Source organism: Dromaius novaehollandiae, chromosome 15 (genome assembly GCF_036370855.1).
Source record: "Dromaius novaehollandiae isolate bDroNov1 chromosome 15, bDroNov1.hap1, whole genome shotgun sequence".
Lineage (NCBI taxonomy): Eukaryota > Metazoa > Chordata > Aves > Casuariiformes > Dromaiidae > Dromaius > Dromaius novaehollandiae.
Window position 1 is genome coordinate 501249 of NC_088112.1, and position 13956 is coordinate 515204.

Sequence of the window (13956 nt, forward strand, 5' to 3'; positions counted from 1 at the left end):
CTGTGCTCCTGCTGCCCTTGCTGTTCTCCCCCAGTGGGGAGATGAAGCGCTCTGGGTGCGGGTGGGGAAACTGATGGGGACAGTAGATAGGCATGAGCTGCTGTTGTACTGCTCTGCGGAAAAGTAGCATTCAGGTTTTTTGATTAACCTGTGGAAATGTGGCTTTTTTCTCTTCAGCTCTAAGTTACGAACTTTAACAAGCTGTCATCTCTAGTAATGAGGAGGAAAGAGGGGTTTGAAAAGAACAGAGCCTGAGCTTAGGTAAGTATATCTAGGATTATAGTGCTTTTTTGATAGCTTCCTTTTTTCCTGTAGGAAAGTAAAAGGTTGGCCACAAATGGGCACTGTCTTCGTTAGTCAGTGTGGAGGACTGGCTTGAGGGCAGAGGTCATGTGAAGATTGAACAAATAAAGGAAGCAGAACTAAGTGCATATCGCACACAGTTGATGTGAGCCAAGTCCCGTATGAGAGTAAAAACAGCTAGAGCCAAGGACACATTGTCCTTGGCTCCAAGGTGTTATCAATGATTAGTCCTGGGAACTTGCGGGTGATGTAATGCAGAAGTTGCTGGGTAAACCAAGTTGCTGTTACCAATAAGGAGCTCAGCTTTTGCAATATGTATGAGCCTGATTAGTCCTATACTATATAAAGAAAGACCACGCCTAATAAAGTTGAAGTACACTGATCACTCATATTGAGCGTCTGGGTCTTCCCTCCGTCGGCTCCTCCCGTGCAAGTTTCCAACAAATGGCGCCCGAACAGGGACCCTGCCGGTCAGGGACTCGGTGATTAAAAACTCAGGAGTCGACAGAGTGCTAGAGACAGCTGGTCCTGCTGTGCTAAAGGCGACGAGACACAAAAGGGGGTCTACGTGCCAGAGTTACAGAGGAGGTGGAGAGGACACAAACAAAGGGGGTCCGTGCCCAGGACGAGACGGGGTCCTGCCAGAAAGTCTCGCCGCAGGTCTTGCAAAGGTTGCAACGGTAAGTGAGTAACCACGGAGCGACAAGCGGCTTATTATTTATTAAGATGCTTTTTAGAAAAGCGGGGTACTCAAGGAATAGAATGTCATAAGGAACTCCCAGGGCTATTAGCTTACGGAGTGGCTAAGGGGTGTTTTGTTAACCCAGATACCATGTTCGAACAAACTGAATGGAAAAAATTTGGGGACAAGTTGTTTGATGAAGTAATAAGTGATAACAAGACAGCAAAAAAGCTGATGAAGCCGTGGAGGGCAGTTACTAATGCTCTCGCACCTCAAAGAAAAAAAAAAAAAAAAAAAAAAAAAGTAGCTCCCGCCGCCGCAGAGCGTTTGGGAAGCCCCGATGGGTTCAAGGAACCCCCGCATGCAGAGGTGTCCCTATACCCATCGCCCCCCTCGATCCGAACCTTTACTATTGCCCAGGGAGGGTCTGGGAACACAGGCCTGCCAAAAGGAGCAACATTGACCATGCGGCAGATCCCCCCTCCTCCCTCAGCGCCTCCCCCCCCTCTCCCTCCCCCCCCTCTCTCCCTCCCCCCTCTCTCTCCCCCCCTCCCCCCTCTCTCTCTCTCCCCCCCCTCCCCCCCTCTCTCTCTCCCCCCCTCTCTCCCCCCCCCCCTTTTTCTCCTCTCCTCCTTCTCCTCTTCCTTTGGCCACAGTTATCTGAGGACACCCATCTTAGGCTATCAATGTGAAATAAGTTTTTCTCTATGATATTAATGGTCAGAAACCACTAATAAAAGCAGTTTGGAAAAAAAAAAAAAAAAAAAAAAAAGGGGGTATCCCATCTTATATGGGAATAAAGCAGGGCCGGGAAGAGCCTTTCGGCTTGTTTATTGACAGAGTAGCCAATGCTATACAAGCAGCAGGGGTACCAGATTATCTGAAAGGGACTATCTTGAAACAATGTGCAATACAGAATAGTAACCCTTCAATGCGTAGTATTTTAGCCACACTCCCAGGAACATGGACTATTGAGGAGGGGCTAGAAAGAATGGCGCAGGTACCTGTAGGACCGCAAGCTATGCTAGTAGAGGCGGTGAAACAATTAGGAGAGAGCATGAGAGAGCAAGCACAGGCGTTGCGGGATAATATGCAACAGAATCAAAGTCAGGTATTCGCTGCCCTTGCTCCTTTGCAAAATCCCGGCGGAAATATCCCCCCTAATCGACGATCGGCACACTGCTACCGATGCGGCGTTGTTGGTCATCTTCGCAGAGAATGCCAAGCTAGTAGAGTATGGTGTCCCAACTGCAAAAGCAACAAACATGATGGAGCGGCTTGCTGGAAGGCTGGCTCGGGAAACACCCGGAGGAGCGGGACGAGCCGCCCCGCGACGACACAAAAGGCGGCATTCACCACAACAACTCAGCAACCCCCGCAGTTAACACAACCACCTCAGCCGGCGCCCAGCTCCACTCCGAACGGCATGAACCCCTTTGTCTTCGACCAGCCACCAGAGGGAGTCTCGGACTGGACTTGGCAACAGCAGTAGACGCCACCTTATTGGATACAAAGCCAACAAGAATCCGGACGAATGTCTATGGACCAGTAACTATTAATCATGAGCCGATAGGTGACTTACTGATTGGAAGACCGTCCGCTACAATGAAAGGATTACAAGTTTTGACAGGATTGATCGACAAGGACTATTTCGGGGAAATACAAATTGTGGTTTCAGCAATGTTTCCACCTATGCACATACCACAAGGATCGAGAATAGCTCAACTTATTCCGCTTCCCCACCTGACTGAAGGGGTGGCACCAGCGAAAGAGCAACCACGAGGCTATGGTGCTTTTGGTTCCACTGGAAGTGCAGTATTACTGACTGTCGGAATGCATCAAAGGCCCCGACAAACCGTGACTGTAAAGTATAAAGAAGAATCTATACGCACTAATGCCTTATTGGACACTGGAGCGGATGTATCAATAATTAGCACTAAGATTTGGCCCCAGCATTGGCCAACCCGAGAGACCAGCTCTATGGTAGCTGGGGTAGGTGGGGTCACCCTCGCCCGAAAATCATCGACGCTACAATGGACTATAGGGAACAAGGTGGTTAATTGCTCCGTTTCCATTTTACCCCTACCTGAAGGAGTGCAAGCATTAATAGGGCGCGATATCCTTGCCCAGATGGGTATGGTGCTTACCTCGGAACACCCTTTATAGCACCGGCCATTGCCTGGACTTTCCCAATCCCACTCAGCTGGAGGACTGATCAGCCTGTGTGGGTAGAGCAATGGCCGCTTAAACGGGAAAGTCTCATTCAAGCACATGAACTAGTAAAGCAACAGTACAAACAAGGTCATCTAAGACTATCTACCAGCCCTTGGAATACCCCAATATTTGTGATCAAGAAAAAATCCGGCAAATACAGACTTTTACACGATCTACGTGCTGTAAACAGACAGATGCGTAACATGGGTGCTTTACAACCGGGGTTACCCAATCCAGCAATGATCCCAGAAGGCTGGCACCTGCTAATCATAGATTTAAAGGACTGTTTCTTTACTATAGCCCTCCATGAAGATGATAAACAGCGATTTGCATTTACACTCCCTGCTATCAATAGAGAGGGGCCAGACCAAAGATTTGAATGGACAGTACTACCGCAGGGTATGCGAAACTCACCAACCCTCTGTCAACTCTATGTCGATGCGGCACTTCAACCGTTACGTCAACAGTGGCCAGAGACCATAATATATCACTACATGGACGATATATTGTTGGCACAAAAAAACCCCTTTTTCTCCTGAACAAAAATTTGATCTAATCATACAATTAAAGAAAAAGGAACTTGTGGTGGCTCCGGAAAAGGTACAGGAATCCAGCCCCTGGCAGTATCTAGGTTGGCATATTTCGAATGCCACCATCAGACCACAGAAATTGACAATCAGGACTGACATAAGAACACTCAATGATGCTCAAAAACTATTAGGAGACCTCCAATGGATCCTTCTGGTTGTCGGCATTCCTAATGAACTTTTAAATCTGCTACGCCCCTTGCTGAAGGGAACAGACCCAGCGGCTGCCGTCACGCTCACAGAGGAACAGCAACGGGTACTCCAGGAAATTGCATCGCTAATTACTACGCGTGCTACGCACCGACGCCTGGAAAATCAGCCACTTGATCTTACTATTTTATGTGGCCCACAATACCTAATGGGAGCCATTACACAACACAAAATAAAAACGGGGGAAAAAAGAGGGTTGGCGGAACCCATTGTACTGGAATGGATAGCACCACCGTTACAACCAAAACGAACTATTCAAGAAAAAATTTCAACGCTGGCCGAACGACTTACATGATCAGCGTTGGTCAAATCTGACTGCAGCAATCAAACATAGAAGAAGTGAGAATCGTCGAGGCAAACGTGAATTGAAAAAACTAGGTTCAGATTGCGCTGATGATGTAGAATTATGGGGGCCTGCGGAAAGGTTTTTCGCCGCAGCTTTAGCTCCTAACGTTGCAGTTGCGCATGCCATGTCTAATCTAAATAAACTTGCTTCTTGGGCTGTTAGGCAATCAAATGTTACTACACAAATTCTCTCTGAAATGTCACAGGATATGGATAGCCTGAGACATGCAGTGTTGCAAAATAGAGCAGCTATAGACTTTCTGCTTTTGGCACAGGGACGTGGGTGTGAGGATTTTGAAGGAATGTGTTGTTTTAATCTTTCTGATCATGGACAGTCAATCCATGAGCAATTGAAATGGCTAAAGGACCACACCCAGAGAATCACCGTACAGTATAATTGGTTTGATGATCTGTTTAGAAAGATGTTTGGCAATGTGAGTACCTGGATTTTGAGCTTGATCAAAGAAGGGCTACGTATTCTATTCATAATTGTATTAATTTTAATTGTTGTAAGAGTGATTTTTGGCTGCTTAACACAAAAGCTTGAACAATTAACTAAAAAGGTCTTTCTCGCACAAAATAAAAACGGGGGAATTGTGGAAGACTGGCTTGAGGGCAGAGGTCATGTGAAGATTGAACAAATAAAGGAAGCAGAACTAAGTGCATATCGCACACAGTTGATGTGAGCCAAGTCCCGTATGAGAGTAAAAACAGCTAGAGCCAAGGACACATTGTCCTTGGCTCCAAGGTGTTATCAATGATTAGTCCTGGGAACTTGCGGGTGATGTAATGCAGAAGTTGCTGGGTAAACCAAGTTGCTGTTACCAATAAGGAGCTCAGCTTTTGCAATATGTATGAGCCTGATTAGTCCTATACTATATAAAGAAAGACCACGCCTAATAAAGTTGAAGTACACTGATCACTCATATTGAGCGTCTGGGTCTTCCCTCCGTCGGCTCCTCCCGTGCAAGTTTCCAACAAGTCAGAGGAGAAGGATGTGAACACACCTTTGCATGATGAGCCTTTTCAGAAGATTTAGAGGTTAGGGCTGACATTTTCAGTTTGTTTCCAACATTCCTCAACACCAGTGTCTTTATTCCTTTCTTCCAAGCCCTTGGTTAAATCTAAATTGCAAAGCCAGAGCATACCCCTCTCATGGAGGTGTGCATTGCTGCTGGAGATGGAGGTAGCTAAGCATAGATTCATTTTTACTTGCTTCTGTGTTGTGTCCCTCGGTGTTCCCTGGCTCTAGCTGCTTTAGAAAATCCAAGGTTTCCCCATTCATTTCTGAATTATGAAGAGAAAATGAATCTTCCCATGTGATCAAACTGCTTCTAACCCTCCAAGTGTTTGATAAAGAAGGACAGAACAACACTGACAGATGGTGAATGCTCTCCTACACCTGGAGAAAGATGTGCTTCTGTTCAAGAGCGAAGATTGTTACCAGAGCCAAGTATTTAAACTGTTAAATTTAGTTATGCCTGAATGTCACATTGTGAAGGTGGCATTCTACTTTCTCTCTGTTGGAAGACTGATGCTGGCAGGCTGTGATTGCAGACAGCTTGACTGAAACTTATGTTGTGCTGAAAGTTGAACTGGAGTACACAGAAATGTTTTGTCATCTTGAGTTTTCCCTTCTGAAATAGCAGACCGTGCTGAATAAGAATACATTTTTCTAGGAATAGATTTGTGTTTACCATCAACCCTCCAATTTTTTCTGCTTGACTTTAGTAGTATATTGACAGCAACTATTCCCTGTGTTCAGTGAAAGGTGCAGTTAAGACTGTCAGTTCTGTTGTAAGGAGTTTTGGTGCACCTGACACAAAAGGGAGGTTGTCTAGTAGTGATGGTACCAGCTGAGTTTGGGAGCAAAAGAGGGGAAAAGACATGATTTTGTTGGAGAAAGACTGAGGAATCCTTATAGTATTTCCTAGTCCCTTTGAAAGCAACTAGAAAAAACCTTAGAAACTACTTTCAGTCTCTGTTCCTGAAGTAGAACTCTTTGCAAGACTCCATTTTTTTTTATCAATTGACAAAATATTTCAACTGACTATTGCCTTCTGCCTAGTGAGGAAGTGTGCAGCTGAGACTTATTGAAAGACCTCATTCCTGAGCACTGCTTTAGCAGTACATTACTTAAGTGGGTGCCTGTGAGTTGCTTTTCTGTCTTTTCTTTCCTGTCCTGCGTGGACTTTTCTGTTTCTGGAGCTTACAGAAGGTAGTAATTTACATGTTTGCTTATGATCTTAGATGGCTTAGTAATCTTTCGTCTCTTGCTTTCCTTGAGGAAGGAGGCAAGCTTTATGTCTAGACTGGGATTATGTGTTGTTGCTACTAATGCCCAGGTAACCTTGGGTGCTCAAAGGGGGCGTTACTGGAAGGCCTATGAGAAAGGCCGAAGACGCTTGTTGTGGGAGAAGTAGGTGTGTGTGAGTGGTCTGTTGCCTGCGCGAGGTGTGCGGGGGTGTTGGTGAGATGCCACAGCAGTGGCAGTAGCTGCCGCTGGAGAGACCTTCCCGTGTTTCTGTCAGAGATGATTCATGAGGTGCTTGGAGGGAAGAACTCTGGGACCTGAAATGTAATGTTGGGAGTGTGGGTCCTGTGCAGGGCAGTCAGTCTCTAAGAGACTTCTCTGTGGCTGCCAAATCCTATTCTGCCTCTTCTTTTCTCAGCATTGAGCCACATGGGGTGGACTGTGGCCAGACTCGAGCAAGGAAGAGAAAATGAGGAGTTACACATTATTCAGGTAGTTAATATGCCTTATTGTTCTTATGTGTCATGTACCTTGGAAAACTCTGGTTCTTCTACTAAATCCTTGTTACTGAAGTTGTGTGGATTTTCATCCATTCTTTTCTCTTGGTGACTGTCTGTGTGGCCTGAGGAGGTGTTGTGGGGGCTAGCCCTAGGCATGATGTTACCTATGCTGAGTGAATAGGAGAGGATACACTATGTCTAGTGTCAGCAGGAGGGATCCTCCATCAGCAGAGTGACCTGGACTCCAGGCATTGTTTTCTGGTGGTACGCCTCTACATGTGGGCAGCAGAGAGAGCATTTCAGCTAAAAGTTTAAAATTTTTTGGTCGAGAAAGTCTAAATCAGCCAGAGTATGCTAACAGAGCTTCTGTCAGGAGCTATAGAATGAAACAAACTCTTTCTGGAAAGAAAGTCAACAAATAAACAGGGAAGAAAAAAGCTTCATGGCTAGTTGTTGGCTGAAGTAGCATTGTAAGGCTTTTGTTCAAGGGCAAATGTTTGTTTAAAGTGTTTTAGAGAGCCTTTAGCATGCCAGTGACTTTCTTAGGTGTAGACTTAACTCTGTTCTCATAGGGGTGACCTTTGTAGTGCCTGGCTGTTGTAGTAATGGGAGATGATAAATTCCTTGTGCACTCTTAGGTGCCCTTTAGTTAACTTAATGTGAAATTTAGTCAGGATTCTTAAATAATTTCTTTGTAACTGTTCTTCAGGGTTTTTTGTTTGTTTTTTAGTGATAGCAGAGCGTTCAAACAAAGTAAGTGAATTGTACCTTTTCTAGACGAGCCCAGTTTTATTGTTTATATTATATTTATTTGTGCAAAGCTTGTTTTGTGGTGCAAAACAATAAGCTCTGTTTGTAAGCTGGTAGCAACATCTGTTCTTGCAAAATGACTAATGTGGGCAAGTGTGGAGTCTCAAAATTAACTCTCTAGCAGCTGACCTGTTTCAGTTCACATGAACTTTCACATGATATTCGAAAGGCCTGTTTCTTGGAGTTCAGACTTTCTACTCAGCCAGTCAGTATTAGGAAGTTGTCTGCATTATCATCCCTAAACTGACAACCCCGTACACTTAATTGTCCTTGGAAGCTGACGTGTTTTTTCTCTTAACATTTTCCCATCTTTCAGCACAGATACCAAAGGTGGTGAGACTTGAGGCCCCCAGTGGTTTCAGAGTAATGATCTGGTCAGATACAAAGTCTCTTATTACCATACTGGACTGAATGTCTTTAAAGCACAATGAGTGTGGGGTGGGATACCAAAAGTGACAGTTGTAGGTCTCCCCGCTGCAAAGGGGGATCTTTGATGTCTTTGATTTTTGGAGGAAAAAAGATGTCTATATGGACAGCCTCACTGCCTGTGTATTTGCTTGGTCTTCAGAATGTGTGGTTTTAATGATATCTCCTTTCCAAATGGAGGTAGTCACCCTCCTGACTAGCTTCTAAAACAAAAGGAAACATCTTTAAGACTTCCATTTGTGATCCAATGTGCTGGTCTTTAGTTTGAGTGAGCTAACTGTGCTTGGGTGCAAATATGGTTGCAAGTGTTCTTTTTTTCCTTTGCAGGATAACACCTAGCTTGCAGTATTCCTCCCCAGTAGATCACCAAGTGCTTTACAGAGGCGATTATACCTTCCTGACACAGGTGATCATGTTGTTGAGGATAGGAGGTGCTCTGCTGGATCTGGTATGCACAAAGAAAGAAGAATTGGTTGGGAATGCAAAGGTCAAGGGCAGCCTTGGAAGTAGTAACCAAGAGATGGTGACATTCATGGTCCTGGGAGGAAGGCACAAGGCAAGAAGCAGGGCCACAACCCTAGACTTCAGGAGAGCAGACTTGGGCCTGTTCAGGGATCCGCTTGTAAAAATCCCATGTGAGATAAAAGGAAAAGTAGGTGGGTCCTTTGGACAAGGTGGGTCCATTGCTGAATGGGACAGGGGATCTGGTGACAAAGCACACAGAAAAGGTCAAGGTTCTCAATGCTCTCTTTGCATTGGTCTTTGCTGGTGAGATTTGCCCACAGGCCTGCCAGGCCCCTGAGACCTGTGGGAAAGTCTGGAGCAAGAGAGATTTACCCTCAGTGAGGAGGATCAGGTTAGGGAACATTTAAACAAGTATGAGTGCTGAGAGAGCAGTATTTCTGCTTTTAAAGGGTTTTATGATTATCATTATTTTTCAGCTTTCAGAATAATTGGCAGCAACGTTCTCCAATTTATATCACTCTAGAGTGTCTCCTAATGAACTGTTTCTCCTTGTTCTGGGATGCGTCCCAAGCATGCTTTTCCCCTGCTTCCCTCTCATTTGCTTTTCCAAGGGTGAGCTTTTGTCTGCAGCAGTGTTTGCTGAGAGAGGAGGAGGAGGCCACGGCAGATGCTTGTTGCAGGCTAGGGGTTTGCTTGCTGGAAGCTCTTAGGCCAAGTGAAGGCCTTGTGGAGAGAGGCTGTTTTGAGGTGGGCAGGTTGGGAGTTGGGACGCTGTCACGAGTCACAAAAAAAGAGTGGTCATAAGGCAAAAGCTGTAGCACTGTCCCCAACATCAGTGAGCCCCAGCCAAGCTGACCCATCGAAGGAGCTTGGGGCCTGGGATACCAAAGCTTTGCTGTCTTCCAAGCTGTTCAAAGGAGCTCTCTCCTACACCAGCACTAGGTGGCAGGTTGGACAAAGGACCACTTCTCTTGCTTTTCTTACAAAGCAAAGGACCCCCATTGCTCCACTCATTGCCACCTTCACTTTCAGGACTGCACAGACACTGCCACATCAGGGCCTCAGGGGGCACGAGTCGCCAAAAAAAGAGTGGTCACAATGCAAAAGCTGTAGCATTCTCCCCAGAATCAAACAGGAACCTAGGGGAGAAGCACTGTCCCAAGGTGACACTGAAAAGCCCACAAACCAAATGACATCCAGAGATGAGAAATGGCTTTCTCCAGGTTCAGCCAGAAGGAAAGCTGGGCAAAATTTATGGGAAATGGGAAAAATTGCCCAGATTTGCTACCTGGCCTGGCCCATGGCTTTGGAGCCTGGCAGGGACCAGGCCTCTGGATGATGTGGCTTAAGGGCATGTTTGCTGTTTTCTGGTATATCATCTCTATCTTAGACTGAGAAACTTTGCTGAGGACTTTTAAAAACAAAGATCCTGCTTTGGTGCCTAAAGGAGGAAGGTTCTGTCCTGCCCCATATTGTCCTACAACCTACTTCTACAAAAAGAGCGACCCACAGGAGAAACCAGTTTTGAGGCTCACCAAAGCATTTCAGCACATGGCCACGCTTTGGGCTGTTTCATCCCACATGACTTTGATCCCGTCTTTGAAAAATGCCAACCCCCAAACCAACCTCCAAACCCCAGCTTCCCTCACAGATCTGCCCAGTGCAGAGACTCATTGGTGCAGGGGTGCAGTAGTTACTTCTCCAGGGCCCCATCTGAGATATTTCACTGCCTTTGGGACCATCTCGGGACTTTCCTAAAGGATTGAACAGAAATTTCTGGAAAATAAGTCTCTTCCTGGCTGTATCATCTCCATGGCAGTGACCTACTGAGCCCCTGATGACACGAGCTGAAGCCACAGTGATGTACTGCATTACAGGGACATCTCCCCAGTGCCATGGCAGAGCCCTCACTCCCCTATGAGGCCTGGGAGCTGCTGGGCACTGCTCATGTGCTCCCCCTCCCACCCCCCCCCCCGCTGCCCCTTGAATCCACTCCATGGCAAAGAGGGGGACAGAAGCTGTGTTGGGGCCCCTCACCAACAGGCAGAGGAGCAGGAGCACATAGGAGAGGAGTTTTGGGTGACGAGATGGGAAGAGTGTCCTTTTTTCCCAGATGGACAGGCAAGCAGAGGACAGGGGTCAAGCGAGATGGAAGGTTGCTGGAATGAGGCCACCAGCCCAGATCACAGTTCCTTGTTCCCAGGGCTTCTGTGGCTGTCTCTCGAGGCTAAGGGCTTCGGGAGCTCCTTCCTGAGATGTTGCCCAGAGACTGTTAACTGCAAAAAGAGCTGTGGATCCCAGGCTGTGGAGGTGGCTGGAGAGGGCTGGGGGCTGCCTGAGGGTGCCGCCCAGCTCAGGGCACCGCCCAGCTCAGGGCACAATGTGACAGGCATCCTGGGTTCTGGGGCTGGGGCTGCCCTGAGCCTCACGGCTCCTGTGGGGCCGGCTCCACGCCCTCGTGTTGGGGGGGAAGGAGGAGCAATCCGTGGCCAGGTTTCCCTGGGACTGGGTCCCCCTTTGGGATCTGGCTCTGGGAGGAAAGGGGTCCTGCGTCCTGGAGGCTGCAGTGTCCTGCAGCTCCTGTGGTGCTCTCGAGAGCCTACTGGAAATGCCTGTGTTGGAAATGGATCGTCCACCTTGTAATAAATCCAAATTGTCTGCTTGTTTGGGAGAACCTCTGGTCCTCCCCGTGGATCCTCTTGGGCCTCCAGCTTGCCACAGTGTGTGTTGGGCTCAGAGATGCTGTCCTCAGGTGGCCACAGCCCTTGTCCCAAACCCTTTCCATGTGCCTTGTTCCACTCAGGACCTCCCCCGGCCTAAGAGTAAGGACAGCAGTCCGAAACTGGGGCAAAGCCCAGCTCTGCAGCCATGGCAGTGGCTTTTGGGAGGGTTTGCAGGCACCTGCATCTCTCCCTCCCAGGACTAGGAGCTTGCTGAGAGGTTGTGAGCTGGCTGCTCTGGGGCTAACATGTCCTTCCCTTGCTTTGCAGATACTGTCGCTGTTTGGGATGTTGTGTCGGATTACATCATGAAGCAGCTGATGCTGGACAAGGTGGGCTGGTGTCTCAGACCCCCACACCCAGGGGGCTCTAGTCCTCCTGAGAGCCCTGGGCCCCGGGAAGCAAGCCTTTCCCCAGTGCCACAGCAGCACACTGCGACTGGCCAGTGTGCCACAGAGCAGCTTCTCGGGCAGCCAGGAGAAACCTGTCCAGTCCAGATCTTGTCTGAGAAAGCGTTTGACACACATCTTGTCTGAGAAAGCATTTGACACATCCCAGGGTTTTTCTGTTCCCCGTGGCCAGAGTGGAAAGAACAAGCAGACAGCTCGGGGAGTTCTCCTGGGTCTGTGGCAAGGCTGGCGGAAAGCCCGGGGATCATCTTAGCCAAGGGATGTTAGCAGTTCTTTCGAGGAGGGTGTGGACGAACTCTGGAGAATGTGTGGCTCTTCTCCAAAGCTTTCCAAGTGCCCCTTCTTGCCCCGTCGTGCCTCAGAAATGGGGAGGGCACAGAGCAGTGGCCCCACGCTCGGACAGTCATCACTTTTTCCACCTCCAAAAGACTTATGCATGGGCCTTTTTGTCTCTGCCGTGTGCAGGCTGTCCTGAGAGCAGGGCTCGGCACCTTCTGCGTGGTCCAAGAGCAATTGCAGCGGCGCAGAGGCAAGGTGCTGACCATTCGAAAACTCATCTTCCACCTGGGCATGGACGTGGACTGGCTTCAGGGACTCAGGCGCCCCACAGTGACTCTCCCTGGTGAGAAGGTGGTGGCCACCCTCCTCTTCCCCTTCCCATGCACAGGGGTGGCTGCTCCCTGCTCTTTGGAAGGGGCTGGGAGAAGCAGCGACTTCCCTCCAGAGGTGGGTGGACAGCTTTGGCTCCCCCAAAACAAATCTCTGCCCAAAGAGTTCTGTCGAGAAACAACCTCTCCTGTATTATTTTTTGCAACTATTGCATGCAGTTGGGCTCTCTCAGAGCCGCCCAAACAACCGGCTCCACCCTGCCTACCTTTCTTCATGGTCCAGCAACTGAAACTTGGCCTGCTGTAGCCATGCGTGAGCAGGCCAGCATGTCCTTCTTGTAGGAACCATCCCAGCAATGCAGGTGTGAAGAGCTTCCTTTTTTTCTACTTCCAGAGGGTCTTGCTGGGAAGCACCTCCATTCCTGAGGACACGTTCAGCCAAAGCTGATCTGTAACATGGAGGTGACCGGAGAGGAGAGGAGAAAGGCCCAGACTGGAGTGCATTGAATGAGGTGAGACTCCTGGAGAACCGGCTTTGGGTAACCCTGTGCTCCAGAACGAGTCTGAGGCAGCTGTTTCCTTTGGCAGTGTTGCATGTATTAACACTGATAGATTATGCTGATGTGCCCCCTGGCTTAAGTCTTCTGGCTGGGTGGGAAGCATGTAGCGGCTTTTGGTGAGTCTCCCACCTGATGTTTCCTTCTGATCTCCAGGTTTTTAATGAGCAAGACCCTGTGCAAAGCAACAAAAGCAGCTGTCCCCAAATCTGAAGAGCTTGCCCAGCAAAAGAAGGGAGAAGGCAGCTCTGAGGAGCTGCGGGATGTAAGAGGTGATGTAACAGCTCACCCTGCTTTTCAGACTCTGGGTGCAAGGAAGTAGTAGGACAAGAAGTCTCCAGGGAGGAAGGTGGTGCTCTAGAGAGGGAGGGTTGGACAATACGGGGAGTCTGAAAGGGTCAGGAGGAGTCCAGACTTAGTCCATGGAAGCCCATGCATGGGATGCCTTCGCCTGTACACAGGAAGGCTGTGCGGCTTAGATCTCGTAGTGTGTCTCTGGCCTCCAGCAGCCTTTTGGGAAGCCTGAGAATCACCTCAAAGCTCTGTTACATCTCCCACTCCCTCGGTCTTTCTCAAATACCCAAGAGCATTATAAGTAACTGTCAAGATACATGTCAAAGGATCAAAGAATAACTCAGTTTTGGGGGAACCTCAGGAGGTCTCTAGTCCAACTGTAGTCAGGTTAGGTCAGATCATGGTGCTCAGGCTTTATCCATTGGGCCTTGAAAAACTCCAAGGATGGAGACTACACAGCCTCCTTGGGCACCCTCTTCCAGTGCATGACTGTCTCATGGGGAAGTGGTTTCTCCATTCATGCAGTCCAAACATCTCCTGTTTCACCTTATTATGCCCATTGTCTCTCATC

General features: G+C 48.2%; 1 long non-coding RNA gene across 1 annotated transcript; it reads left to right on the forward strand.

The window, feature by feature from the left end:
* Nucleotides 1-371: 371 nt before the first annotated feature.
* Nucleotides 372-13380, forward strand: LOC135329976 (uncharacterized). The gene is made up of 5 exons (XR_010391689.1): nt 372-983; nt 11787-11848; nt 12392-12548; nt 12929-13046; nt 13248-13380. It is a non-coding gene; the product is annotated as an uncharacterized LOC135329976 (long non-coding RNA).
* Nucleotides 13381-13956: the final 576 nt, after the last annotated feature.